Below are 21,248 nucleotides of genomic sequence, written 5' to 3'. Positions count from 1 at the left end.
CACAGTAATAAAAGCTCAGCTGGAATGTGTTCCGCAGGTTAGGAAAGGCAGCACCCAGTCCAAAAGAAAGCCACCATGGTTAACAAGGGAGGTTGAGGAAATTATCAGAAAAAATATGTATTTTAGAAAATGGAACTCCAACTTGAATGATGGAAAATACCAGAGGGAACACAAATGGTGGTAAAAGAGAAGCAAGTTAGCTGTAAGGGAGGCAAAAAAGGATTATGAAGAACGCATGGCTGCGAATATCAAGAGCAGCAACAAACAGTTCTTCAAGTATATCAAAAGTAGGAAGCCAGCTAGGGAAGCAGTAGGCCCGTAGAAAATGTTGACAGAGAGACATTTCTCTCTCTTTCTCACAATACTAGAACCAGGAGACATACATTGAAAATGCTTGGGGGAAGAATTAGGACTAATAAAAGGAAACATTTTTTCACACAATGTGTATTTGGTGTTTGGAATATGCTGCCACAGGAGGTGGTGTTGGCCACTAACCTGGATAGCTTTAAAATGACCTGGTGCCCCCTTAGTGCTCTTTACTGCTCCTTGTTTTGGGGCTGTCACATCAGGGTCCCCTCATATTGAGGGACCCGCCGTCCCCTCCTTTTTGGGGGTAGGTTTTTAATTGGGGTTTTGGACGCCTTGTCTATTTATGTATTAACTGTTTTCACTGTTTTTATGAGTTTTAAGTTATTTTATTGATGATATGGGATGGAGCCTATGTATTTATATTTTATGTATAATTTGCTCCTGCCTGACGTTGAATTGTGTTGTTCACTGCCCGGAGCCCTTTGGGGATCGGGCTGTATAAAAATCGAAGCAATAAATAGATAGATAGATAGATAGATAGATAGATAGATAGATAGATAGATAGATAGATAGATAGATAGATAGATAGATAGATAGATAGATAGATAGATAGATAGATAGATAGATAGATAGATAGATAGATAGATAGATAGATAGATAGATAGATAGATAGATAGATAGATAGATAGATAGATAGGGCTTGGACTGATTTATGGAGGAGAAGTTGTTCTATGGCTACCAATCTTGTTCCTCCTTGATCTTAGATTGCAAATGCCCCAGCAGACCAGGTGCTTGGGAGCAGCAGCAGCAAAAGGCCATTGCTTTCACAACCTGCATGTGAGCTCCCAAAATCATCTGGTAGGCAACTGCGAATAGCAGAGTGCTGGACTAGATGGACTCTGGTCTGATCCAGCAGGCTTGTTCTTATGTTCTTATGCTTCTTCTTGTTGCTTGGAAATTTGTCTCAGGTATAGGTAGGTATGAGAGAGCAGGCCCAAAAATGTCCAGCTTTACTCTGCCTGGCATCACTTTTTAAATATGAATTGCAAGTTACTTGTCTTATCAAAGAATACATGCCTCTGAACTCACCAAATATTAATTACTCCAACTCCTATTCTTGTCTCCACCAAAATACAGAAACAGGGCTGAAGGACTGAAGAAGCATATTGTTCTACTCCACATAAAACTGCCTGCCCATGTAAATTAGAAGTGGGGCAATAATTTGCCACTACCAACTCAACCATATTTTATTATTAGAACCTACTCAACTTCCATTTTTAAGTACGATAAATGATCCACCTCATCCAAGTTTCATAACTGTGACTCACATGCTTTCACAGATATGTGTTGGTACATTATCTAGCAGTAGACGTACTGCCATTAATATGGCTATTTAATGTGATATCACCAGGTGACATGACATCACTAGACTATCATAGCATCATCCGTCCATGTTCAATAAGACTCAGAGAATAGAATGATTGAGTTCTTACAACGCCTTCAGGGTATGCATGTCTTCCAGCTATGTGAAGCCTGCTTATCCCTTAAGTAGTTTCCACATGGCTGGGAAGTATGATCCAACAATGCAGATGGGTACTGACTATAGTGCTATTAGCCTTTATCCAAATGGTGGACTATGTTGGATGCCACAAGAAAGATGGGAGAGCATCTAAAGCATCTGTAACCTGAATGACCTTTGTGGACAGTCCTGATCACCAGTTATACCCATCTCTTTGGTCAATCAGACCTATAAATATAGCATCTAGTCTAAAGTGGAAGCATTATTTTAAAAAGACATGGACTGTATATACAACATCCTCATACTCCAAAATATTACATAGCTTGGACCATTTCTATTTGTAGATACCAAGTCAAATTTTCAGCTTTTCTATTAATGTAATTAAGGTGGCATGAGGCTCTCTCAAGTAATTACAGTGGGAAGTTACAGTTCATTAGAAAAATCTGTTAGCATCTTTCCCAACAAGATGTAAATGAAATGTCCATGTAACTGGGAATATTTTAGTATCAATGAATCTTCACAGTTATTACTCCATATACAATTACCGCACAGAGTTTGTTTTACTGAATTGAAAAGATGAATTCCTCGATGGTTCAAGTGTGCTCCAAGGAAAGCTAGAAGGTTGTACAGTTAACTCCCAGGGTGTAACTCTAAACCATACAACCTACTACCTCAACCCGGATGCACACAGCTTGCAATGTCTTCTTCAGATCTTCTGCATTTCTTTCAAACATGGCAAACTCAGTTATTAGTTTGAATTATGTTTAACCTGGAACATGGAAGAATCACAGCTTCAGACTTGTACACTGTCATACTATAGTTCTTACAGTTGGGAAGCTATATGAAAAATTCAATTGAGTTGTCTTTAAATATGTTTCTTAAGTAGATGCATTCAAATAAAAGATACACTGAAGTTATTTATGTACCAAAATTATTAATGGAGTCTCACATTACAAAGAAAACAAAGTGCAAGCTGAAACTTTCCCATAGCAAAAATTGAAACATTTAAGGAGACACACAGGTCTGCATACATACTGTAACAATATGCACAAAAGCTTTACCCAAGCAGTGGTTCTGGGCACTGTACCTTGTGTTTGGAAATATTTGAAATGTTCATGGTAGGAACAAGATGGATATGCCGGGTCTTTCCCATGCCTTGTGAAGTAATTCTTTACAACTTGTACTTTTCACTTAGCATTTGTACTGAAATTTATTGATTGATTGATTGGTTGGTTGGTTGGTTGGTTGGTTGGTTGGTTGGTTGGTTGGTTGGTTGGTTGGTTGGTTGGTTGGTTGGTTGGTTGGTTGGTTGGTTGGATTTATAGGCCGCCTCATCCCCAAAGGGCTCGAGGCAGCTCACAATGAGCTTACAAGCATTTTCATTCTTGTAGCCAAGGGTAGCAAATGAACACCTATGTACCCAGTGGTGGGATTCAGCAGGTTCGCACCACTTCGGCTGAACCGGTTGTTAAAATGATGCTTGTAAACAACTAGTTGTTAAATTATTTGAATCCCACCACTGTATGTATCTGTTGCCAGTTCCAGATTAGGAGAATTCTTCCATATTCCAGGGCAACTATCAGCTTCTATGGGTAACAGCAGGAAAGCCAAATTGTTGAAGTTCTTTTTTGCTAGATTGACAGCCTTTGATTACTACCTTTATGACATAGCTAACTATATATATATCCATAAATATAGTGATTTCAATGTATTGCTCCCAAAAAACTTAAACAGAAAAATAATAAAACATTTTTCCCCTGCTACAGAGAACCAATGATGCCACACACACTTTTTTTGGGGGTGGGGGTGGGGGTGGGGGGAAGAATATCTCCTGCTTGAAAATAATAACTCAGAAACCAGAAGCTTTTCTCCCAAATGCATATGCTGCACTTGCAGAGTATCCTTTTGTTAGATTGCCAGACTGACACAGACCCATAGAAACGAGCTTGTGCAGTATACTTCACCACAAGATCGGATCTACGGGTTTATGCCAATTGGCAGCTAGCATCATCTTTCAGCTTTCATATTAAATGGTGTGAAAGCAAACACACATCATGAAGCATTTATGTTGATAAACAACAGTTTTTAAATGCATATTACAAGAAGAATAGAGAATATACAAATTTGGAACATTCCAACAGTGCACAAAGGCAATCCATATATGTTTGCCAGTTGCTACAGCTATTGCACAATCTTTTGTAGCAACTTCAACAGGAGTTTTGACTATAGAAATCTCTTCTCATCACTCAAAGAAAAAAACACTATGCAAATATAATCTGGCAGCAGCTGAATGAACTGTATGTTATAGAAACTACATGAAACTCAAATTGTTGTGAGAAAGCAATGTCATGCCCAAAAAACCAAGTATCTGCTTCAGGGAAACATGAGTATATCACAAACTAAACATTATTGAACTATGATTAGGATATACAATAGTTATTAAAATTAATAAATAATTACATTAATAGGCAAACAATAGCAACCAACATCTGTAGTATTGCTCTAATTCTTATAGAATAAAAAATAGGAAGTCTCTAGCAATACACTGAAAATGGTCTCACTAAAGTATCAACAGGTAAGGCACTGAATACATTGAATGAATGATTCTCTTAAGGCATCTTACAAAGATAATTTGAAAGCAAGGAACTCAGTTCAAATAAGATACATGTATCTCTGATAGGGTAAATCCTTTCTTTAAACAAGTAAATGAAATGAGCATCATTCACTCCAAACACAGAGCTTCTATATCTTTATATCTTTAAACATATTAATTGTAGTTTTCTGAATATTACATGCAAAACATTGTTCTTATCGGTTAAATTCAAGGTTCACATTAAAGACACAAGACTGCTCGCATAAATTTGTTTGAAAAGGTCCTGAACAAATTGTTATGGTGTATGTTTGGAATGAAATATTCTAAGTTTTTAATTTCGTGGACTGTATTTTCAGATTCTGAGCAGGACTGACCAGGAATCAGAATCTTTAGTATTTCAATGACTATTTATCAGAAATTTGCACTTTAAGTATTCTGTATTTTACTGGTGCATTTAGGAGCAGTACTGTTTTTTAAAAAATATCCGCACTTAATTTAAAGAATTAAACCTTCTTGCCAAAAATATCAGTCTATATCAGTTTTAAAACTCTTGAGCATGTGACTGGATAATAACTTCTGCTCGCATAAATTTGTTGAGGAAATTGTTATGAAAAAAATCTTTATGTGAGCTTTATATACTGACTGACATAAGGGGAGCACGGAATATATTGCGAGCTCCACAAGGCTCATTGCATTTTCCATGTTGTGAAGGAACCACATTACTTTTAATGTAAGGGCATAGATCTAACAAGGTTCACTTCATTTGTAAGTTTCTCATAAATATAAATAAAATAAGAATACTTGCAGAAGCTCCTCGGGAAAAACTAATGTGGTTAGTTTTTATAATAATGATCTTAAACTGCAAATGTTTAGAAAATTTTTCAAAAATGCAAGAAAAATTAAAAATACAATTCTGGTGCAGCACATAGATTTATGCAAATAGCATTTTATTACCTTTAGTCCAATCTTAAACGATCAAATTCTTCATTTTCTATTCCAGTTTAAACATTCAAGGTGCTATAACAAAATTAAGAAACATTATATTGAAATATTCTACATAAAAAAACTTTTAATAAAATATTGAATTATCAGCATTACAAAAATTTCTGCATACCTCTTAAAATACTTAGTGGAAACATGCAAAGTTATTTTGTTAGGCAACTGGAAATGTAGAAAATCTCTAATTTTAAAAATTCAGTACATACATCTGTACTTTCATAAGTAAACAAAAAGGCATTATATTTTTTATTTTACACTGTTTTATAAAAATAAGTACAACATAACAGTTTATAGTTTGCATGGTATATAATGTTTACAAATGCAGTGTCCATTTTGATAGATTTATTTTAATTTCTATGTACAACTGAGGAAAATGTTAATTAATTAATAATAAGGGCAAAACCAAGTTAATTTTTAAAAATCTGATGAATGTTCATGATTCTCATTTAGCAACTTTCAGCTGAACTTTGCAAGGAACAAAGAAATAGCAAAGTTAAATTCAGTGTGTTAGATAAATCCATTTTGATAGTATATAACCAGTGGTGGGATCCAAAAATTGTAGTAACAGGTTCCCATGGTGGTGGGATTCAAACAGTGGTGTAGCGCCAATGAGGCTGGGTGGGGCACGACAGGGGCATGGCCGGTCATTCTGGGGGTGGAGCATTAATAATTTCTCTGGCCGTTTCCGCACGGGCGAAATATGACGTCGTGGAAACGGTAAAAGAACCGCCATAGCGAGAGCGTTCGCACGCGCAGCGGCGGAGGTGCGCATTCGCGCCGTCGCGGAAACGCTAAACCGGCGCGAAGACGCCGTATTCAGAAAACGCTTGAAACCACTCTTTTTCCCCCTGTGACGCATCGACGCCGCACTCGTGCGAACAGCCGCAAGGGAGCCGTCTTCAAAATGGCGACTGCCAGACGGCCAAGCTGGGTCACCTTTTCCCCCCACACACACACACGTTTGTCCCTGGTGCTTTCCCTGCATGGCCAAGCACCTTTCCCAGACCCATGCACTGGGACTGACAGTAGCTGGGAGGGGAGGCACTGACTGACGGGGGACGGGCAGGACATCGGGGCAGTCACGCTGTCCATCGCGACTGCTGCGGCATGACGCCAGGCCTGCACGCTCGCTAGCGCGCAGGCGAACGTCCGAGACGCCGCTCCAGCGCTTCAGTACGAACCGTCACATTTCTGCGGGCTGGCGGCGCCCGCGAAAGCCCGCCTGTCTGTGTGAACGCTTTTCAGATAAGCCGCAATTTATGCACGGTCATCGCGTCGCTGCTTTTGGCCGTGCGGAAACGGCCTCTGTTACTGTAAAAAACTCTTACTGTAAAAAAAGTTCCTAATTTCCAGCTGGCATCTTTCTATCCATAATTTAAACTCATTATAGCAAGTCTTATCGTCTACTGCCAACAGAAACAACTACTTCTCCTCTAATTGACTGCCTGTCAAATACTTAATTTTGTTTCTAGAAATCAAAAGAAGGATACTTTCCTTAAACAAGGAACTTTACCATATTTCTAAAACATGTTTTTAAAACAGCCCAACAGGGAGAATTATCCCGTTTTCTACCTTCGCTAACCAGCCACATAGGAAACAACAGGACTTTGTGCCAACTGTGAAATCGTGAGTGGTCAGTACAGTTTAGTGAAGATTCACCGTCACCACTGTTTGTTAACTATATTCTGAAGGGCTAATACATTCAATACTCAAAATAATTTGCACTTTAGATTAAGACACAAATTCATTAAAACATGGATCCGATGGACCATTCCTACTGCATAGGCATATTCAAGAGCTAGATATCAAGGCTACTGCCAGGATACACAGGTCATGACTTTTTAAAAAATTGAGTAAGCATGAGTAGTTAGTATCTTTAACCTTTCACTTATACAAAATGCTTTGTAATCCTTTACCCCATAAATACCTAGAATCAGTCATTAACACTCTCTTTTTATTCCTGGGTGACCTTGGGCTAGTCACAGCTTTTAGCCCCACCCACCTCACAGGGTGTTTGTTGTGAGGGGGGAAGGGCAAGGAGATTATAATCCCCTTTGAGTCTCCTGCAGGAGAGAAAGGGGGGATATAAATCCAAACTCTTCTTCTTCTTCTGTTTGAAGTAAAAAAACCAGAACATCATCCATTGTGAACTAGAATTCGCAATCCATATTGTATATTCTGCAAATATTTCACATTAATTAATCCAGGATTAGAGACACAGATTAGCATAACATTCTCACATACAGTAATACAGAGTTTTTAAGTGGCCAAGCATCATGGTAAATCACAATTTATCATAAAATGATCCGAGTGCCAAAATAAATAGCCTACCAAGCAAGTAAAGAGTCCCCTGGACCCAACAGTAGTTAAAGGGTCCCTCCTCTTATTAGCTGGCAAGCTCCGGGCTATGAGAAAGAAGAGAGGGGGAGGCAAGGCATGGAGACGGAAAAGCGGACCCAATTAGTAACCCACTCTCGGCACACACAAATAATTAGTAACCCACACTCGGGAACTGGTGAGAACCTGCTGGATCCCACCTCTGTATATAACAAACCACTAGAAATATATAGAATTCATCTACCTAGATTTTGCCATCACCACAGATATAATTACTTTGCTATAAGTCCTGTAAAATTTAAATACGTCTCATATATCTCAAACCTATTTGAAGATGTTTTCATAAAAGCAGACACACAAAAAGTTTAGGCAAGATTACAGTCATTATAGTATGATCTAAATAAATTACTTTCCAATGTCCATTTGACACAACAAAAAAATTTAAAGGAAACTAATTTGCTGGTAAGGCATTACCCTTAATGGCATCAATTACTTTGCAAAGCCTGTTTGTAAACAGACAGCATACATGATCCCAAATTCTCCTCTCTCAAACTATTTTTGAAACAAGTGCTGCTTTACCAACCACCCAGAAATAGATTCTGTAACTAACTGGAAACAAAGCTTGTTGAATAAAAGTTCTAATAATGTGCTTTTTTAATTCCTGTTTTTAGTAGACTGACTTCTTTGTAATAAAGTTAGGCAGAAACTGTAAAGGACTTTCATACTCACTGGCAGAATTATAACTTAGTTTTAAAGCACTGGCTAGAATACAGACGCATTTTACCAATTTCAAAAAGCATGAACTAGACTCTATTTTAAGAAAATTAGCTTGCATTCCTTAGCAGCCACCCTTATGAAGCCAACATTCACTCTTAAAATGCATGATTCAAAAAGTTTTGTAGCTTTACTTTGCCATTTAGTGAAGATTAACATGGCCCAAAATTAATCACAATGTTCATGAATCTTTATTAACTTCTGTAATTGTTGTAATGCTTGAATATGATGAAACTGGGAAAAATAAACAGTGTGATTGATCAAGTATGTTAAGGAGAATACACAAGGATTTCAGCTTCAAAACAGTAGGCTTAAAACAAAAGGGGGAGAAATGTTTGGAAAAGTGCTTTATCATTTATTCCAGCATATTGTTACTTAAGCAACAATTAAACCACAATTATTGCATGAGTCAATTGTTTCAGCTTGTTTTATTTCATTCTAAAGTGTCCCAACAAAGCATGAGACTCCTTCAGTTAATCATGCCAGATGCTTATAATTTTGGTAAATGAGAGTTGACTTTCTTTCCATATTCTGATGAAGAACAAACTTAGATGTTGCATCTCCGTAGACTTGTGCAATATCCAAGAGGAAAGAAAAGGAGAAAAAGGAGGTCTGTCTTCTTTTTTGTTCTTCTCAGAGGCCCCTTCTGCACACACAAAATAATGCGTTTTCAAACCACTTTCACAACTGTTTGCTAGTGGAGTTTGCTATTCCGCACAGCTTCAAAGAGCACTGAAATCAGTTTGAAAGTGCATTATTCTGCATGTGCGGAAAGAGCCAGAATTCCAGGCACATGGCGCTGAGCAAAACCTACACCAATCCTTGAAACAACTGCCAGAGTAGGACCAAAATCAGGAAAAACCAGGGGAAAAAATCATTTAGCCTTCTGCTGATCTTATAAATGAGGACTGTACAAATCTGCTGAAACAAAGGCATTAAAAGGGAGAGTATCAGTTGGTTACACTGTGTTTGCAATGAACTTATGTTCAAGGCTGTTGCTGGGTTTGGCCAGATCAAATGCTTGTTAATTAAAATACTAAAAACTTTTATTCTTCAGATGCTCCGAATGGCTTTTGTAAACTACACACATGCACAAAATGCTGCCGTCTCTAGATCTTGTCTTTATGTAATGAAATAATAACCATAATTATTCTGTTGAGATTTTTCTCTTTCCTTCTCATCCATTTAAAAAGATAAGCAACAGACTTTATCAGGCGTGAAATGGACAGCCTCCTGGTGGCCTGCCAAGAAACATAGAATAATGGCAAAGTTGTGCTTCAAGGCTCGATTGCTTGTGGAGTCTGGCTAAAGTCAGGTATTAAGATCCACTATTTTCAGAGCCATGTTAGAAGTGAGGGGAAAGAAGTTGGAAGGAGGGCTATTCTTCACATCCCTGTTGGCACTATCACAAAATCACAGCAGTAAGGTCATATGATTTTTTTTTCTGCAAAATGTTGAGACAATTGCATAAGCAATTATGCTGATAATGTGAAGGCAGCTATTGTCTAGTTTATATCCAAAGTTCAGGCCACTCTTTATTGAATTAACAGAAAAATGCATCACCTTTGGGGGTTGGGAGTCATGGAAATGTCTACCTAGCAAGTTGCCAACTTTCTCTGTCCATCAACTGGAGACAGAACTATGCTGCCTAAATGTAATGATGAATGGGCGGGAATGTGGAGAATCACCCAAAGTGAATTTGATCCTTATGAAAACTGTTCAAAGTTAATTGTGGCTTCTTGTAATTAAAAGAGGACTGAAAGATAGGACATTCTTCTAAATGTAGCAGCTAAAGCTCAAGTACTCAGCAAATGTACATCTACCACACCCAAATGGATCTAGATCTGAAATAGTTTTTTTTCATAACAGACATTTGTAGTTTAAAGCAGTGCTTGGTCTCCCATTCCTTAGCAAAAGCAGCATTACCTAGATGTTGTTTTACAATTACCTCATTATATATTAGGCATTTACATTTAGGTCAGGCCTCTTCCAGCTACTTGACAGCCCTTCTTAGTTTTAGGATATATCCAGCTGCAAATTATGGATGCACACCACACAGTCACACTGAGATTGCAATATTGCTGGAAACGTCTTCAAAGCACTCTGCGGAGAAAGCTTCTTGTGTTCTACATTATGGAAGTCTTCATCTTATCTCTGTTTTCCAGTTGCTAAACCACACTGAAGCTGCATATCTACTAATGTATTGACAACTACATCTTCTTCCTTAATTCTGACACTACATAAAGTGTTGATATTTACAGAACAATGTATAAACAATCATAAAAGTGAATTGTTCTCATCATTTACATTTTGGAGGTCTGAGTCTTCTTTCCTTAACTGCTTTTTATTTAAGAGCCTTTATATGGATGGTCAATATCTTGTTATGATAAAAAGGGTGATGAGGAGAACAGGAATGGCCTCACTGTCCTCTATTTGGGGAAGGATAGTGGTTACTCATGTGTGTCTAGAAGGTGGAATCTCCTGGATATATAATCTGAAAATCTAGGAAATGAGTGTGGAATCTATTTTGCTAGAATCACGAATGCGTTGCCAACCGGAGTCTTGTTCCGCAATACAAAATATCTGATCATGTTCCAGCCATACAGTCATCATATTTAATTTCAAATATCATTCTGGTCATGCTAACAATGCAGTGCTTTGGTGTTACTAATCATGATATAAATATGCTTTTAGCATGTCCTCCATCCCCATCACCCAAGCCTGTAGTTTATAAGCAAAAGTAGCCATGCCTTTTCATAGAAGATGTGACATGTTTTATACAATATATTTAAACCAAATAATCACTTTTTTTCACCTATCTATAGGTGTCTAAGCAATGTCTAAACACTGATAGCAATCTAGCATAAAGGAGCTAGTTGTAAAAAGTGGTCTACAATATCTTTCTCCTATCATCTGCAAAATCTTAAAGAAGGATCAAAATCTAGATCCTTCCTACGGTGTCACTGTTTCCCTGCCAAATTATTAGGGAGTGGATAGATCTTTAAAAGCAAGTACCTTGACATATATTAAGGAAGCCAAAGGACGGCATGGTGTAGGTATTAAGAGCAGTCGACTCCACTCTGGAGAATTGGGTTTGTTTCCCCACTCCTCCTGCTCTTGCTCCTCCTCCTCCCCGCTCCATCCCTCCCTCCCTCCATCCATCCATCCTTCCTCCTCATCTTCTTCTAGTGTTTGTGCGTCATTTCAATTTCATGTTTTTGACAGACTTTTGAAAGAATTGAATTTATTTTTGTGCAGATGCTAGGAAGCAAATTCAGTCCATCTCTAAACCAAAAAGTCACCACCTTTTACTTTTCCTCCTATACTTCACTAGCCCACCCGCCCCCGCAAAAAGTTATTATGATTATCAGTAATCTTGTAGGACAACAGATTGATTTGACAGTCAGATTCCATGCCAATATGACAGTATTTCAGTATAAATCCTGGTGTTTCATGTGTCTTTGAATGGAGCGCTCACCACATTAAATGGCCACTCAATCAAAACAATAGAATTTCAAAAAACTATCTTGGAATGTATGCTGACCCCATATATTGTAAAACAGCAGTAACTATCACTTCTCGTGTTCCCAGAAAGGAAGGGTGTGAGTGCATGTTTATATGTGTGTATGAGCACATGGGTGCACGTACATGCCCAAGGAGCCTTGCAGCCTCTACAATGGCAGAAATCACATCTAAGCAGTTTAATCCAAACGGGATCATTTCGTGCAGCAATGTAATTTGCTGAAAGTTAGGAGGTATGCAAAGCCACCGTCCTGTTCAACCAATCACCTTCTCAAAGTAATGGAGAAAACTATAGTTGTTTTAATGGGTGCACTGGTTTCACAACAGCAACAACAACATCATTATGCCAGCAAGTTCAAGGTCTTCTGGCCTAGGAGCCCAGGCTAGCTTGATCTCAGAAGATAAGCAGGGTTGACCCTGGTTATGGGAGACCACTAAAGAATACCAGGGCCATTATGTACAGAAAGGCAATGGTAAGCCACTTCTGTCAGTTTCTTGCATTGAAAACTCTACTGAGTTGCCATATGTTGGCTGCAACTTGACAGAACTTTGCACACACAAATCACAGCTGACATGACAAACCCTCTCATGGTGTTTTCAAGGCAAGAGATGAACAGAGGTTGGTTGCCATTGTGTTCTTCGGCAGAGCAGGCCTTGCCTTCCTTTGTGGGCTCCCATGATAAGCCTTTTTTTTTCCTAATGAGGAAATTCACACAATCTCCTAAGATTTTTGAGATCTAGGTTTGTTTTCTGCTTAGTTCTCAAGTGTTTTACAGGTAGCAAATATATAGGCTTTGGGTTAACTGTTGTGAGGTATGTTTTGTGGTTCACAAGGACATTATTGAGATCACTGAGACTGGATTAATATATAAACAACTAAGAAGCTCTGCTTATTTATAGGTTTTAAAGGAACAAACAAGCAGCACAGGTCTGCAAGTAGACAAAATAAAAACCTGGCTGAGGGACTGCAGTCAAACATCATCATTAAATCATGATCAGATCATAATTAGACCTTTGGTTCACATGTTCTCCACCCTGCAATTCCAAATTCATAGATCTATTTTTTCTTTGCAGATATTTTTTAATGCACACATGGGTTTTTCCCTCCATAACAATTAGTTCATATCCTTCAGTGCACTGAGAACCTGCATAAACAGATTAGGGAAGTGACTAAACTGTATGACTACCCTTGTTGGATTAGATTTTTTTTGCAGTTTCTCTACACACAAATAAAAAAATCTATGTGTTATTGGTCAAGGTACTGGCACTATGTAATCAACTTGTGTTCTGATTCTAATATGCCTTCTTTTGATATTTGTCTAATCATGCTTTGAAGTTGAAGTTCTGATCTATGTTCAAGCCCTGATCTATCTTCCGAGGGGGGCAGGTGACAACTAGAGTTGGGGCATTGTCTGTGGTGGTACCTTGCCTTTGGAATGTCCTCTCTCTAGAGGCTCAATTGGTGCTTATTTTACTTTCTTTTTTACTTTTCTTTTTACCCAGGCTTTTAGGGGTTTTTCTTACCAGCTTTTTAATGGTTTATCCTTCACACTTTGTGCAGATTCCCCATGACTCTCCTTTTTGGTTAGCCAATCGAGCAGGCAGACCTTAAGAGAACAGTCTCCAGTCGGGTCACTTGCCCAGAATATATTTGGCTCCCCAGCATGACTTAAGCCACATTTGCCTTTGGTGGCTTTTCAATAGCACAAGAAGACATGACGACAGGCAGCAGTACCAGTGATGGTGATGGCTGCAGGAGCTTGGGACCAGCAGCTGAAAAAGCAGGGGCTCAAGGGGCAGCACTAGCAGCCAGCAAAGTAGCAAGCTTGCAAAAGCAGAAGCCCTGAAGACTGAGCATGCTCACCCCCACAACACGCACTGGCTTGGTGGGAGGCGGCAACTGGGACACCCTGACCTTTGTTCCCCTTCCATTTTACCTTACAGCTCTTTTCAGAGCCTGTTCAAGATGAGCCGAGTGGAATTTACAGTTTTCCCCCCTCTTTCCTCCCTGTGCCCATTGTTCTGATCTGCAAGCAATTCTGGAGTGGCTGCCTCCAGACATTCAGTTGCCCAACACTCTTTCCTCATGCTGCAGGCTCTGGTCAAAGGGTGTTTAGTCTGAGTACTGAGTCCTCTCTCTCTCTCTCTCTCTCACATACACACACACACACACACAGAGAGAGAGAGAGCATTGCTGGTATGCCACTTACAGCATTTAAGCCTTGAGCTAACTGGTTCTCCCTCGTAGCTAGAGCCAGGCAAGCCAGATTGGAGGGCCTCAATTGTGATGGAACCTGGACCCCCAATCAGAAAAGTGGCAAAGAGGGTGCACACCCTAAATACCCAAATTTCCACCATGTTAATTTTCTGGTCTAACCTGTTAGAGAGGCACATCTGGTGTGGTGCCTACAATCCTGAGAAGGTTGCTGTGAAGTTTTGAAGGTGGTGGGTGATTTAGTGACTGCTTTGGGAGGCTGGATGATGCAGCACCCATCTTATTTTGGCAGAAGGTCTTCCTCAGACCAGATGGTGTACATTTCATGAATGGGGATAGGGTGTGTGGCTGGGAGGACTTTTGGAATGGTGTAGCTTTGGTGTGATTCTAGAATTTGGTGGAATCCACTGAAAGGAAGATAATGGATTCATGCCCATCATCCCAAATAAGGATCCTTTTCAGGATCTTTGAGGGGCCTAAAAATAAGGTAAAATACCAGTTCAAGGATATTGGGCTATTCTTCCCCCAGGTGGCAAGGGAGGTCAACCAATGACCTGTGCCCAGGGGTTTCCATTTGGCAGGTTCTTTTCCCTTAGCAGGTAGGCTGAGAGATGGGTTTCACTGGGCAGTAGGCAAGTCACTCAGTGTCCTGGATCCGTTACCCTAGGCCAAGTCAAACCTCTACAGCTGTAATCAATAAAGTTGTGTCTTGTTATACCCACATTAGTTGTTGTCTCTGTTCTTTGCCTGGTGCATAGCAATACACTAACCACTGGGGATGCAAGAACAGGTCTCCAACTAACCAGGGGCCCCATATGTACCCTGTGAGTTAAGGCTGCTTGGTGGGCAAAGTACCATCTTCTTGTAGAGTGCCCATTGCTTTCCGGGTCCTGTACACCTTGCACACCCCAATCTGTGACTGTTTCCTCCAGTATGTCAAGACCAGGGTTGGCCAGGTTTGTCCTAGAGGTGCCAGGTAGGCAAATCTGTAGGGACCAGTCTTCTGTCTGATCTGTGCACCCAGCATAAATACACAGTGTACCTTGGGCCATATTCAATTTTGGCAACTTTCCCCCACATCCCTTCCTTGCTCTATAGGCACATGAACACATAAAGCTGCCTTATGCTGAATTAGAACCTTGGTCTACCAGTATCAGTACTGTCTACTCAGACACTGCTAGGGTCACAATAAATTTATGTTAATTTATTTTCTTAGTCTGCTGATTCAGAATAATCAGCACATGCTTTCTAAGTGAGTGTTAATTGTCCATTCATGACTCTATTAAGTATCTGTGAGACTGCTTAGAGAAGATTACCCCATAAGCTAAATGGTGTGGACAGTGTGTAGAGGTGAAGAAACATAAGTTTATGAATCTGGACAGACAGAGAGGAAGACAAATACTGCTGTAAGTTTAATGTAAGGCATCAGTTGTATGATGTAACTCAGGGAATCTGAGGTATAGTAGGAGATATACTGTCTTGTAAGCATCTTTTCTTGCCTCCACATTTATATTTTTAAATAAAGCAAATATTACCCAAATTTCATAAGGCTATAGGGTATTTTCTTCCAAAGGAATCAACACATACCATAAACTCAGTTTCCAAACAAAGTCATGTATGTAAAACTCCAAAGACACAACATACTCTTTAAGGCAAACAATTCACTGACCATAATAGTTTCAATGACAACATAGAAAAAGGCATGAATGAAATGGCAATCTTGAAACAAGGTAAATGCAGTATGATTTGACAGTGTGAGTTATTGGCTAAGAACAACAGGAAATAAAGGGACAAATCAAACATCATTTGTCACTGAAAGACAAATTATTTCCAAGTTTTTTATTACCAAAATTAGGGATTTTTCTCCCCAGGGAGGTTCACCACTTCCCCTGTATTGTCTTCTGTCAGTATGTGAAGACTTCTATTTTGACTGGTTTTCCCCCACTGACCTCCTTCCTGTACTTGTGTTATAACTGTGTTTACAATTTAATTTTTGTTTTTGTTTTCATACTATGGATTTCAAAAGCTTATTTAATATTTTAATTGGAGACCCTAACCTGGGTGCAAAGGTAGCACACAAATGTTTCACATAAATAACTACATTTCTACTGTATTGTTGAATAGTTCAGAACCACTATATTGTACTGTAAGTGTGTTGCTCCACCTTTCTATTCTGAAAGCTGGCTAAGTCAACATTAATTTCTGGTTACGGTTGTACCCCTCTTCCTCTTTTCATCCCATGGAGACACTAAATCAAACAGAGAACTGTGTATATGCTAGACTCAAGAGATTGCAGATACAGCATCTATTTGTACTACTAGTAAACATGAGTAGTTTTACATGTTTAGTTCAACATGTGTAGAATTTTCACATGCCTGTCCTGACAATTTGGGTAATAACTGGAAAATGCACACAGACATGTAATTACAAGTATCACCTATTCATCATACATTATCAGTGAGTGATGTAGAAAATTCAAAATTATGAAAACTATTTTACATATTGGCTCCATGAAATGAACAATACACTAAAGTTTGAAACATTAGTGAAACAATATGCATAGTTTCATTCACTGAGGTAGTTTAATCAATGTATATAATGGACAAATTACGTATTTACTTCAATATCAGTTATGTGTCACTGATAGGACAGTGTACATAATTCCCTTTATACATGGACATTTTCCAATGCCTTTACATGTTTCTGTCACCATAGTTTGTATCATCTGCCAACTGAGTTGCTTGTTTGAATTCTGGCTTTATGGACCATTTCATGATCGTTTTTTTTTAATGAACAGTTTATTTTAATAATTCAGTCTTAGTTACAGAACCGCAATTAGTTTCTCTGCATATTTGCACTTAAGAGGCGTTTTCAGTTTTTCTAACATTCTATGAATGCTCTCAATAGGCTTAGAGATATTCTCACTGTCCTCAAACTTGTAGAACTTTTAGAACTGTCATGAAATTAGCTTGCTATTTTTTGTTCAAAATTAGTAGTATTATCAATCGTGAAAATAGAAGACCCTTTTTATTCATTGTTGAAATAGCCTCTTCAGTGTGCTCTTCAGAAGAAAAAACATACTTATCTATCCAGCTTGTCTTTGATTATTTTAGTGGCCTCTCAGCCCCCACATTGTTTATATAATAAAGGTATCTGCTTACTCCTTGTACTGATTGAAGCTTTTCACCATCTGTACTTCAAGTGACTGAATTTGAAATGCAGTTTATCTCTGCCATTTTTCACAGCAATAAACTGCTGTATTTTTTTATTAGCCACCAATTACTAAATCTCAATAGCTAAATCAAAAATGCCAGGAAAATGAACATCCTTTTGGATCTCTTGAAATATATATTATGTATCTAATTTCCTTAAAAATTAACTACAAGGTTTATAAATTAACTGATTCCAGCACATGAAACTAGATGTAAATCTTGAAATGGAATGCAGGAATAATTCCAAGTCCTTTTAGATCAGATTATGCTACTGAATCACGCTGTCTCCTTGAACTGGCTAATGGAACCAAATTTCAATCTTAGAGTTTTCAGATGAGCAGCTGGATTGGGGACTGGTTTTTCTTCATCATCCACAGAGACTGATGAGCACCGATGTTGGGATGTTGGCTTCTCATTGGTCCATAAATGTATTTTCTCATGATTCTGGAATGGTTTTGCCAGAATCTCTTGAATGTAATGATTGGGTTCTGTGATATATTTTAATATTACATTAGACATTCACAGATTTAAGACATTCTAAAACTAATGCGTAGGAGGTTAAGAGCTTGTGTATCTAATCTGGAGGAACCGAGTTTGATTCCCAGCTCTGCTGCCTGAGCTGTGGAGGCTTACCTGGGGAATTCAGATTAGCCTGTGCACTCCCACACACGCCAGATGTGTGACCTTGGGCTAGTCACAGCTTATCGGAGCTCTCTCAGCCCCACCTACCTCACAGGGTGTTTGTTGTGAGAGGGGAAGGGCAAGGAGATTGCAAGCCCCTTTGAGTCTCCTGCAGGAGAGAAAGGGGGGATATAAATCCAAACCTCCTCCTCTTCCTTCCTCTTCCTCCTCCTCCTCTTCCTCCTCCTCCTCCTTCTTGTGAAACAGTTCCAAATCTATAACATATTGTCCACCAATTAAGTAGGCTCCACAGGCTTTGCAATGGGAAGGATAGGAAGTTTCAACACCCAGTTCCTCTTTCTTTCTAGGACTATCTCACCCTAGTGGACTCTCTATATCCTGTCCTTCCCTCTGTGCATAGTCCTGCCTTTCTCCATGGATTGGCCTTGGTTTCCTCTTTAGTATGACCCTTTGGACTCACTCATTCTTTGGAAAGCCCTAGTACTGGTCACTCAGCAATGGTAAAAGGAAGTAATCCAGACTCTGCTTTTTCCTGGGATGCCCCCTTATATGCCACAAAGAGTGTTCTCTCCTCCATTTTTTCTTCTGGCCTGTCCAAGCCCAGCCTTGCCCCCACAGTCACTGCAAGATTGCCTGTTCCCCTGGCTTGCCACTCTAAAACTACTTCCACCCTCTTCTGCTCCCTGCAAGGCCCTTTTCCCAGCCAGTGTGGGCTCCAGAAAGCTGTCACTGCTTCCTTGCCTGTATCCTACTGGTAAGGAGGTTGCCTTTTGGTCTGCAGGGTTGGGATTGGGGCTCTACTGAACCCTGGTACCAGACACCTAGACTCAGATGATCCTGCCATGCTAATTCTTGCTTCTCATAATTGGATTACTGTAAAACACTATGTGGAGTTGCCCTTGATGACAACCTGGAAACTACAACTGGTCTAAAATGCAGCAGCCCAACTACTGTCAGGGGCTAGTCATAAGGAACATTCTGAAACACCTCCATTGGCTGCCAGTCTGTTTCCAAATTCAGTTCAAGATTTTGACCTTTAAAGTCCTTAATAACCAGGGATTTACATATTTGAAGAACTGTCTCCTTCCATACATCCACTGACTCCTTTCATACATCCCAGTCCACCAACTAAGGGAATCAGGCAGTCATCCATTGGCTAGCCCACCACTAAGAGTAGCTTGCCTGGGAACAAACAGAGCCTGAACCTTTTCCATCAGGTCTCCAGCTCTGTGGAACGGTCTCCCTGAAAAGGTAAAGGGACCCCTCCCTGGAGATCATCAGGAGGCACTGCCCATTTGACAGGGATTTTGAACGGGTTAAATGACAGGCATCTTTTCAAGGGAAGAATTCAGTTTTGCTAGTTTATCTTTGAAAATTATCCCCAGTATGTATATTTCTGTATTCTCTACTACATGGAGTTATTTTTCCCCTTTCTGATCAGACACAAATCAGGATATTAGTATTGCATTGTAGTTCTGCTATTTGCTGTAGTATAGAGGTGCTGTTTAAGAACATAACAAAGAGCCCGCTGGATCAGACCAGAGTCCATCTAGTCCAGCACTCTGCTTCTCACAGTGGGCCACCAGATACCTTTGGGAGCTCACATGCAGGATATGAAAGCAATGGTCTTCTACTGCTGCTACTGCTCCTGAGCACCTGGTCTGCTAAGGCATTTGCAATCTCAGATCAAGGAGGATCAAGATTGGAGGATCAAGACAGGATACAGAGAGTCCACTAGGGTGAGATAGTCCTAGATCGACTTCTCCTCCATAAATCTGTCCAAGCCCCTTTTAAAGCTATCCAGGTTAGTGGCCATCACCACCTCCTGTGGCGGCATATTCCAAACACCAATCACGCGTTGCATGAAGAAATGTTTCCTTTTATTGCTCCTAATTCTTCCCCCAGCATTTTTAGTGTATGCCCCCTGGTTCAAGAATTGTGAGAAAGAGAGAGAAATGTCTCTCGGTCAACATTTTCTACCCCATGCATAATTTTATAGACTTCAATCATATACCGCCTCAGACGCCTCCTCTCCAAACGAAAGAGTCCCAAATGCTGCAGCCTCTTTGTAAGGAAAGTGCTCCAATCCCTCAATCATCCTCGTTGCCCTTCTCTGCACTTTTTATATCTCTTTGATATCCTTTTTGAGATGTGGCGACCAGAACTGAACACAGTACTGCAAGTGCAGCCGCACCACTGCTTTATATAAGGGCATGACAATCTTTGTAGTTTTATTATCAATTCCTTTCCTAATTATCCCAAGCACAGAGTTTGCCTTTTTCACAGCTGCTATGCATTGAGTTGACATTCCCATGGAACTATCAACTAAGATACCCAAATCCCTTTCCTGGTTTGTGACTGACAGCACTGACCCTTGTAGCATGTATGTGAAGTTTGGATGTTTTGCCCCTATGTGCATCACTTTACATTTTGCTAAAGTTTGCTGTAGTATAGAAAACTGGGATGTCAGCAAAGAAGTTCAAATCTTGCTGTGGAAAGAAACTTGGTAGGTAGGCATAGGCAAGCCATTACCAGGCATTAGTGCATGGTAAGGTGTCATCTACAATATGAAGACATCTTCCCCTTTTTTTGCAGCTGCTAAGAACAGTGGATGACCTGTCCAGAAAGGAGCAAGAAAGAAAGACATTATGGGAAATCCACACCAGTTTATCTTAGACAGCATACACAGCCATTACTTTGCAAAGTCATTGACACCTGCTTATGAGCCCTGTGTTCAAAAACTGCTGGGTCCACAACTCATTTTTTTTAAATGCAACTCTTTCTTACATCTACTTTCCCCCCTCCTATACAACAGTTGAACAGATAGATTTAGGATGAATGTTATTAGTAATCTTTGTGAATAAAACCTTTTGGCAGAATGCACAAATTTGTAATTTCGCTGTTAAGACAGAGGCTTGGCACTCAGTTCTCTGTAATTTAGTTTCTTAAATGCATTAATGTCAGGGGTTATTTCAAATAACCAGTTTTACAAACACATGGAAAAGGTTTTGACATGTTGCCCTTCATAAAGCCATGCTTTCATTTCCTCCCACAAGTTATTTGCTTAAACAATTATTATACAATGAGTCACAAGAAGGCATTTTTTTAAATTCACAGTTTTCAATA

General features: G+C 39.5%; 1 long non-coding RNA gene across 3 annotated transcripts in view; it reads right to left on the bottom strand.

Annotated features, from left to right (window-relative positions):
- LOC125432102 overlaps window positions 1-21,248 on the bottom strand; it is a 296,614-nt gene that overhangs the window by 37,778 nt on the left and 237,588 nt on the right. For all 3 annotated transcript variants that reach the window (XR_007244399.1, XR_007244400.1, XR_007244398.1), the window contains one exon: window positions 5,376-5,438. This is a non-coding gene — a long non-coding RNA (uncharacterized LOC125432102). The remainder of the gene's footprint in view (window positions 1-5,375; window positions 5,439-21,248) is intronic.

Source organism: Sphaerodactylus townsendi, linkage group LG04 (genome assembly GCF_021028975.2).
Source record: "Sphaerodactylus townsendi isolate TG3544 linkage group LG04, MPM_Stown_v2.3, whole genome shotgun sequence".
NCBI classification, from domain to species: domain Eukaryota; kingdom Metazoa; phylum Chordata; class Lepidosauria; order Squamata; family Sphaerodactylidae; genus Sphaerodactylus; species Sphaerodactylus townsendi.
This window is presented reverse-complemented; position numbering and strand designations above follow the sequence as displayed.